At 35.5% G+C, this 9,640-nt stretch overlaps 1 long non-coding RNA gene across 1 annotated transcript in view; it reads right to left on the bottom strand.

Annotated features, from left to right (window-relative positions):
• LOC108445625 overlaps positions 1–5,583 on the bottom strand; it is a 13,620-nt gene extending 8,037 nt beyond the window's left edge. The window contains exon 1 of the long non-coding RNA XR_001860567.1: positions 5,505–5,583. This is a non-coding gene — a long non-coding RNA (uncharacterized LOC108445625). The remainder of the gene's footprint in view (positions 1–5,504) is intronic.
• Between the last annotated feature and the right edge of the window lie 4,057 nt (positions 5,584–9,640).

Below are 9,640 nucleotides of genomic sequence, written 5' to 3'. Positions count from 1 at the left end.
CTTAGGACAATAAAAAAAAAAATCCCTTGCTAATTAACACTTTCAGGTAGTATATTGATTTGTTAGTTAGTTGTTACAAGAATCTGTCCCAGTTGCTAGAATCTGCTACCAGCTCAGGTCCTTTCCAAAGGACTGTAAATCAATGCAGCTCTCTCTTCACGGGAAGGAACTTTTCAGGATGAGTTAGTGAGGAGAGGTAGAGCTGATTTATTGCAGTGTGGAGTTGGCTTCACAGCTGAAATCACAGGGCTGGTGCCAGTTACAGAACTCCTGCTCAGCACAGTTAATTTCATCTACTAAAATGTTCATTTTTCACATTTCGTTTAGGTGACTCCCATAGACTGAGATCCTCTAAGTAATATTTACACTGCAAACTTATAGTAAGAAGATTTAAGATTATTTTGGTAAACTCAGTGGTCTCCCATTGTAGTGCAGCAAATGAAGGAGAAAATTAGTGTAGTTATATTAAAAAAAAGATAAAATAATTAATCTGTTGCATTCTGGGAGGAAACATAATAGTTGTGGTATTGTCTTACCTCTTGTCCTTTTGTCCTGTTGTCAGATATGAATGAAGATACAGCCTGACTAATAACAAGAAGATGTTAAAACAATTATTCCGAATTAGGTATTAATGAAGAGTTTGCCTGAAGGATTTGTCTTAAGGACAATGGTGTCGATTGATTAATCACACCGTTCAAACAAGTTTAATTTAGAGGTAGGATTGAAGAACTCATCATGTGTCACAGGAAACCATCAAAAATTCATGGAAACATTTCTGGGCCACACCCCGACAGTGGATGTGTAAATTAAAGAGCTGATGGGCCATGAGTTGAGTTAAAAAATAGGTATTTTCCTAAATCTCTTTCTAGTGTCAGTATTCTCTGAACTTCTTTTATTTGAAACTTTAATGATATAGTAAAAAAGGATTATAGCTCTTATGCAAGCTACCTGTCAGTCACAAGGATAAAGGTATTAATTATAGTAAATAGTGTAGCATTCCCAATAATTCATTTTTTTCCCTCACTTATAGATTTTCATGAGATGGTAAATATTGAAAAACTTCAAATTTTTAATATAAGGAACAGCTGCTAATACATCCTGAATCAGCCAGTAAAGTGTACATCCCCATAGCTACTGATTCAGTCTCCCTACAAACTCAGTCCATTATTTCTGTATGACCAAGAATGGATTGATATTTTTTGTGATCAAAGACTGAACTCTTTGCAGCTAATGAACATGAGTATAAAGTGGAGCAGGTGAGCTGAACAAGTGAGAGACATTTGACTGCTCCTGGGATATTGGCACAGGAATTTAATGCCAGGTTGTCAGCCTCTGAAAAAGACTGTGACAGTAAGATAGAATTGCTGCCTAGACAGAGGGTATTAAGGATCACCACTTGAGGCTCAGAAAAGGCAGACTTTTAAATTGTAATTTCCTATTGCTACTGATGTGTTTTTTCCTCTGCTTGTATTGCTGAGGGCCACTCAGCAGTAGTTGATGAGAAGAATTTTCCCCTTCCCCACCTCTCTAAACTTGAGAGAAATTGAAAAATGTGCCATAAATCTCTTGACAAAGATTATTACATATTGTGAAAGTGAATTATGATAATTTCTTACTGATTTTAGCAGGGAAGAACGTGTTCAGAGAGATACAGAGAATAAGACTACAAAGGTCTCTGCATCAGTGCATTGGCAGGGACTTTGAAGGGATATCCATGCTGTCTGAGGTGCTTTGTCTCTTGCATAGCTGTGCAATGGATCTGTGCTATGTTGGAGTTTGATCCCATTGCTCCCAAGAGTCACACAGGAGACTATCTCAGGTAAACCAGTGGGAAGTGATCAAGATAAATTATTTTCTGTCTTGGCCTATTTTTATTCTTTCTTTTGACACTGGTGTTTCAGTGCGACACATTGTCACACCTCTGAGTAAGACAGCTCCTGGGATTTTGCCATGGAGAAAATATCATTGATAAACTCTCTATGAAACTCATTTCCTCTACACTTCTGAGTGAAAAAGCATCAAAAAGAATGGCGTGACCAGCTGTCTTTCCAAGAATTTCACCAAGTTTAATCGAAACCCAAATGAGAAGACAAATATGTACTGTTTTCCTCCTTTCCTGTCTTCTGCAGAATCTTTGTCTGAAGCTATAAAATCTCACAGACCAAAGATGTGATCAGGCATGTGAATCTTGAATTCCAAAAGACTGTGGTTTTTCCAGTGAGTAGGCTCTGGGATTTAGGAGGAAACTATTAACTGCTGGGGAACTTACATCATGACTTTTACTTAAGGCATAATTGGTTGAAGGTAAAGGAAAAATTCAAGCAGAATCCAAAGAGAAACAGTCTGAAGGTGAAAAGTCTGTGGAGAATATACATGAGGGACACGGTGATACACCAGACAAAGAGGAAGGAAACCATTATCATGTGGATATACAACCTCAGGTAATATAAAAGGGTACTTTAAGCTACTTAAAGTGACTTGAAGGACACATTTTATATTGAGATAGGCATTTCCTCACAAGCTCTGTTTTGCTGAAAGGTTGTTGCATATGTGCTCTGGGCCATCCTCTCAGGGTTCATATGGAATTCTTGCCAGATATTATACTCTCAAGGGCATATTTACAAATAAATGAAAACTTTAACTAGAAGAAAATTTGAAATAATAAATATGAGAGCGGGAACACAGCTTAAATGGAAGGTAATACCAATTTTTTTTTTTTTTTTAATGAAAGTTACATTCTTCTATTTAGATTGGTCTTTGATTAAGGTAGGCTTTATGGAAAATCCTATTCCTGCAGGGTTTTTTTAACATGAGCAGGTATCAAGAGGCAGAAAAACCTTCTATTTCCTTGTCAGCTGAGGCCTTAGGTGCTCTGCACTTGCTGATGGAGATCAGGTTTTCCCACTTTATCAACACCCAGCAACTCCCATTGAAATACTTATGACCAGACAACATTTTGTAAACTATAGTCAAGTTGAACATTTTGAGTTCTACTTATTTTCCTCAACATCCAAAAAGGGGGTTTGACAGACCTAAAACATAAATCTTAGATTTTCAAAGAATTTTTTAAAAATCAGACTTAAAGCAAACAAAGTACTCTAACAATGTTTCTGATCTGGAATTTTATTACACAAACATTAGAAAAGGGACAATTGAGCCCATGCCTTGAGAAATGAGATAAATCCAGTTCTATTTTTCTTAAAAACACTTTCCATGTGAAGCAGATCCAGTACGACAATGAAAATAGCCTTAAAATAATAATGAAAAATTAAAAACCCTATCCCATATCCTCAAATCTGTTTAATTCATTACCTGGGTACCTAAGGGTATATGTTAAATTTAGAGCAGAACACTTTAATTAAAATCTCATAAACTCATGAGCTTTGAAAGTTGCATTTTTTAAAGTAGGTTTGCTCATTAGTTAAGACCTTATAAATACCTGACTGTTATTTACTTATTGAATCTGGACTCCATTTAACCCTACACCTATTAGATAATACCCCTATTCATAAAGATGATTTAAAACCCACTACAGGTATTATCAACCTACAGATTGAGGGTCCTTTTTCATTCTTTATACTGTAGTGGCATACGAAACGTGAGGGGGTTTATATCAGTTATTTGGTTTGGACTAGGTGAAAATAAAAACAGCTGTAGTGACTTTATATAATGAAAGTGTCTCGAGGCTGTTCCAGAATTCAGGTGGTTCAAACTAGATAAGTTTAGGGACACTCTTAGGCTGTAATCATGTACTAGAGAAGGATTTGAAGCAAGACATAGCTGGGGAAGGAAAAGTTCAGCTGCTTTTCTGTTGTAATAATGTGCTTAGCAAACGTACCGTGATGTTAATGCCTCTATGTAAGTGAATGTGTTATTTATTTTTTTTCTATTTGATGCTACTGAGTGGTCATTAATGTATTGTGAGAAAAAAAAAAATTAAAAATGTCAAAATTTATACATATTATTTTAAATTTTTAATGATTATATGACTGAATATATAAAGAATCATGCTTGCTGCTGAAAAAGTCTACTGGAGGCAAAAACACATGCAGTGTTACTTCTAAACACCACAGTTTATCACTGAAGTGATGTAGACTGCTAGAAATTTCCCTATTTTCTCAAACCTCTTTACTTCCAAGATGCTCAAATCTATTCCTTCTTTTATATCCTGTATCTGAAATGAGGGAGGACTGTTTCTTTAGTACACAGCCTTTTTTAATGATTTAATTTGTGTCAACAATAAAGCAGAAACAGACAACCAAAATATCTCTTATAAGCCACCCCTGTCTAAGCAAGAATTTGAGGACTGAGTTCTGCATATGGACTTAGAAAATATTAGGATAAGCCTTAGTGTCCAAAGGATCACTTTTACTGGTGTTGGGGTTGTTCCATTTTATCACAGCTGAATTTCTGCCAATTTTTAATCTCTACTATGGTAGAGAGATAGGAAAATATTCTGGAAGGTCAGCTCAGTGCTTTATACAGTTATTTGCTTTGTGCTGACAATTGGGTACAGGAGGAAGCTCTTCGTAACACCTCGTAAAGCAACACTTCTAATTATTATCGTCTTATAATTATGTGTAAAAATCAAAGAAAAATCTAAAAATCCCTCAAAGCAAACTTTCATCTTTTATAAACTTACTGGTAATTCCAAAGCATCTACTAAAAGAAAATATTTTCCCTGCTTGTTTATCTTTCTTTTTGTTCTTAAAATACATTCAATTAACTGTTAATCTTGGGGTTTTTGTGCCACCTGATGTTGTGAAAAAGGTTTTCCAGACACTCAAAATGGGGGAAAATTGGCCACAAAAGAGGCAAATGCATTTATTTGTCTTCTTCCATGAGGTGTCTCAACTGCTTCACCTATATTCTATAAATTCACTCATTTTTGCCTGGAAAACTACTGTTTCTCCAGATTCCAGACAATTTTTGGGGGAAGCAGAAGTGCTTTCTCTCCTGAAGATGCCTCTGCTCTCCTGTGCAGTGTTTTGAAGCTTTGTAATGGGAGCCATGCTGAATGTAAGGTCTGTTGCCATTAGTGCTGGCTGGAAAGTGCTTGAAATTGAGTTTGTCACCACCAGCCCTGACAGCTCCATGTGACAGTGACTAAGCAGCTTCAATAAAGTTCACTGATAAACTCTCAGCCCTGTAGAAAATATTTAAGCCTTTTTGTTTGGGTTTTTTTTTCCCCTACCTTTAAGTCTTTCAAAACAAAACAAGTGATAACAGTTAATTGGTATTTTAGTAAGAAGAGAAAATCTATTTTACATTTATTCATCCATTTCCTTGGATGGCTCTGTTGACATTTTGGGCTTCAAAAGCTGGCTCTGCCGACCTGCATATTAAAAAAACCACCCTCCAGCAGATAAGGAGGGTGTTACTGCTGTGCTATCATACAGGTGGAATGCAGTTTAACTTGCATAATTTGTAAGAGCTTACAAATCCAACAGCTTCATGAGGTACAGGCTGCAAACTATTCTCTTCTGCTGAAGAGTCAGACTTACCTTTACTGCAGTCAGTTCAAAACCCAGTGAAATCAGTGGGGCTTCAGCAGATCCTGTTAGCAACAGCCAGATCCTCTCAGTTGTACCATTCACTTACCCTGAGCTCACTCTGTACTCCCTACTTCCACTGCTGCAGGAAGGAAATGTTATAACTGAATTATTTCCTGGCTATTCCCAAACTCTGTGTGTTGGGAAATTCACACCTATTTTCTGATATGCTTGCATGGGCTCAACAGGATAAAACAGGGGAGAGTTTTCAATGCTGGCTTGCCAACCCACCCTTGAAAAAGGGGATGCAAAACCAAATTGAATTTAAGTCTTGGAAAAAGAAGTCAAATTGCACTGCCTGCATTCAGAATATTTTCCTTTTCAAAGCAGGAATAGAAATTTTCCTAGTGGGAAGTCTGGTGACAACAGAAACAAACAATCTCTTTAAGGCTTGTTTTCTTGTTTTGAAATGCATTTCACACCTATCCTAAAATGGAGCTCTTTTCACATATTTATATCAATTGCTCTATTAGTAACATGTAAAACTTCAACTTGCATGTTGTGAAGTAAATGACAGAGAGTTTTCCACTTAAAATTATTTGTTGGCTTTTGTTATTTGTGTCATATTCCTAATTTTCTTGTTGTGTAGTTTTTTGCTGAGCATAAAATTTCATTCCTTCACAAATACCTTTTCAAAGACAAGTAAATTCTGACTTTGCAAGCCTCTTCTTGTCTAAAAGGAGTGTAGTTTTCTGTCTACATAATTTGTTTCTGTTTATGAATGCTGCAGTTGAAACAGAGTAACTGAAATCAGCAGAGTGGTACAAAGTCTGCTTTGGCAGTCTTCCTATGCCTATAAATCAATCCTGAATGCAATAGCAGCAATTTGCAAAAACAGACAGTTCTGCAAATAACAGAGTATTGTATATACTTGTGTAACCATTTAAAATAAATTGTTATTATGAAATATGCCAAATAGTTAACTTTGAAGATTAAAAACCCTCTACAGAACAGAAACAGAAATTCTTTATCTGCTGGGAGGGTGCAGGCATTCATCTGAGGTGAAATAATTTGTCATCTCTGTGTCTGTGCCTGAATGTGTGACTTGTGAGTGTAACAAGCTCAGTGATAGTTCTTATGCTCTTTTTCACCAAAGTAATAAAAATAAGGTTGATCACCGTCTTTTTCTGACTTCTCTTCTTTGAATTTTGAAGCAGCTTTTTTTTTATTTGAGATACTTTTGTAAGAGCAACATTTTTATTACACAGCAAATACATTGGCTCCTTCTGCTCTAAAACCATTGCATATAAGGACTGGGGCTCATCTGCTGCTGCTTCTGTAAATAAGGATTTTACTATGAGAGACTTCCTTCTATGAGCTTGTGTCTGTTTGTGTAATGAAGTAGCTGGTGATTTTACTTTGATCCATCTCATCCATGGCCAATGTTTGAAATGAAGAACTACAAATCTCTTGTGAGGAAGGGTCTGAGAGGAGGGATCCATTAACTGTTGCAAAGCCAGCAGCAGTGGAATGAGAACTGAGATATGCGTGGGCACCACTGGCTGATAAGGAAAAGGGGGTGCAGACGAAGTGTGTTACTAAAGCTGTGATTCAAAATAAATGCAAGAAGAACATGGGGAAAAGAGAACTATTTAAAAGTTCTTTACTATGCCATCCATGATGACACCTGTTAATAACAATGGTTATTTTAGGGAGCAAGTAAAATTAATGTTTTTATTTTCAATTGTGCTCCTTCTCATTCACTCACATTTCAGGAAGTTAATCAGCTTTGTTGTCCTTTTCATCTCATTTTAAAGTATTTAATAGCCAGCCAACTCAAGTTTCCATTTGAGCATTCTGTCCAATAGTAAAAAAACCCCAACCCAATATACTTTGTTTCAATACCAAGCATGCTAAAGTAGCCTATGATTGTTTGATGTTTCCTTACAAAATATTTTATAACATATGTTGATGTATATCTCAATATCTTCAAATAATCTCAGAGCAAATAAATTAGAAGAAAAAAAAAAAGAAAAATTGTGATTTATTTGTAGGAGAGCCTAATTTTTATTCAGTTCTTATTATGGTTCTGTGTTGGATAATTCTTGATGAACCTCTGACAAACTCAACAAGTTGTGTCTCTTGAATATCTTTATGATGATGTTGACCACATAAAAATAATGGTTTCTTAGTAAATGTTCACAGTCCTTGGAAGCTGGTACTTGTCAAAAACCTTGAAGGAATCACTTCTGTTCATCTTTGTTTCATTTCAGAGTGAAAACTAAGCTTATCCAAGGTTTTTGATGCATGAAAGAAAGAGAGAAATGTATTTCTCCTGTACCAAAGAATATAAAGAACAGAGAAAAAATTTAATTATTTTCCTGGAACTTCTTCCTGAGAAATCTTACCTTTCAAATATTAAATTAGATTTTTATAAGCAACTTCCATTGCAAGAACCATTTGTAGGATAAAAATTTTTTTTTTAATATTTGATTCCCTCTTCCTTTTCTCAAAGGTCAGTCTTTTCATATGCAGACAAGCTGCTTGATATGAATCAGGCACCAATCTGCAGGAAAGACTTGTTATATGCACTGATTTTGGACAGCATGTACAATTTGAACTTTCCTATGCCACTGAGGGTCATGGTGTAAATACTTTCTTTTTTTAATTTAAGCACACAGGATCTTAAAAAAGAGTTATCAAAAGAATAATAAGCACAGTTCAGATTATTAATTGATTATTTATAGAGTGGGTTTTTTTCTTGAGACCATAACACATTAACATGAAATAATGAAGAATTTCAAAATAGTGTAATTTTCTGGGGTAAGCAATGTTTATTCTGAGTAATAGAAATCAATGTCAATGTTCTGTTTGGATTAATATGTTTTCCTTGAAAAGCAATAACTCATATCTAAAAAAGACACCTTTGGAATTCAGAAATATACCTTATTAGTGCTCCTGCCTCTTTAACTTGAAGAAACTTCAAAAATACTTTGAGGGCTGAGAAAAAAATCCCTTGATTAGAATTGCAGCCTTTTCAGTTCTCATGATAAAGTTCTCTACCCATCTTTTGAGCAAATTCGGTGTTCTTGTATTGAGTCTTTTAGTCAAGGAAGGTTTAGCCTGGGAAGTGGCAGTGATCTGTTGTGAATATTCATCACTTATAAGAGGTCACTTCCTCACTGGAGTTGTTTTTCTGACTGCAATTTTTATAGCATCATCAACTTTCTCCCTGGAAGGAGAAGCAGCATTCTGAATACTTTTTTGGTTGTATTAGTACCAGGCTGGGATAACATCATAATGGGATTTTTCCAAGTATGAGAGGTTTATACCTTATTGAGCATTAACAACAACAGCAAAATATCTACTCCCTAGATGTACTTTTAAATTCTATAATACAAAATATTTATTCTGATCTCAGAACAGACTTTATCTCTGGTAAAATGGCTTAGCAATTCTCTTAGCTTTATTTAGTGTGAGCTAACAGTGAAATTTTGGGACCATGTCAGGTTCTGCCAGCAGCTCACACAGCCTCCAGATATGCCCTGTGCTTTTGCCTGGCAGGTGGGAAACAAATTATTCCAAGCTTATTTTATGAAGTTTCTGATATTTCTGAGACAAGGTATTGGTAGATTTCAGGGTGGTTTTTTTTTTTTTTTTTTTATGTGTTTGGATTTAATTTTTATTAGATACATACATTTTCAGGAATTTTGGATTAATCAACATTTAGTTTCTTAGCCAGGGAGATTATTTATTTTGTTAAACTTTTGTTTTGTTAAACTTGTGTTATATTTAACTATGGTATAAACAGAAATGAACAAGCAAATCACTTGCATCTGTGTCTCTTAAATATGCTATCTGTATGTTAATTTACATTTGAATTGGAGGATTCACATGCAATTAAACTACTCACTCTACTGCTAAATGAATTGTTAAACTGGTCTATAATTTTTCGTTTCCAAAGGCTCTTGGTTGCCTCTCACAGAATCGTTTACAAATGTTCTAGGAGTTCACTGGAAGTGCAATGATAACACATCTGTAATTGCTTCCCTTGTTGTGCATGTGTGTGCTTGCTCGTCCCTGGGTCAAAGGCTTCAGTGTCCCACTTCTCCAGCCAAGCACAAACAAGTGGAATTATCAGGACATTA

Source organism: Corvus brachyrhynchos, unplaced genomic scaffold (assembly GCF_000691975.1).
Source record: "Corvus brachyrhynchos isolate BGI_N302 unplaced genomic scaffold, ASM69197v1 scaffold101, whole genome shotgun sequence".
NCBI lineage: Eukaryota > Metazoa > Chordata > Aves > Passeriformes > Corvidae > Corvus > Corvus brachyrhynchos.
This window is presented reverse-complemented; position numbering and strand designations above follow the sequence as displayed.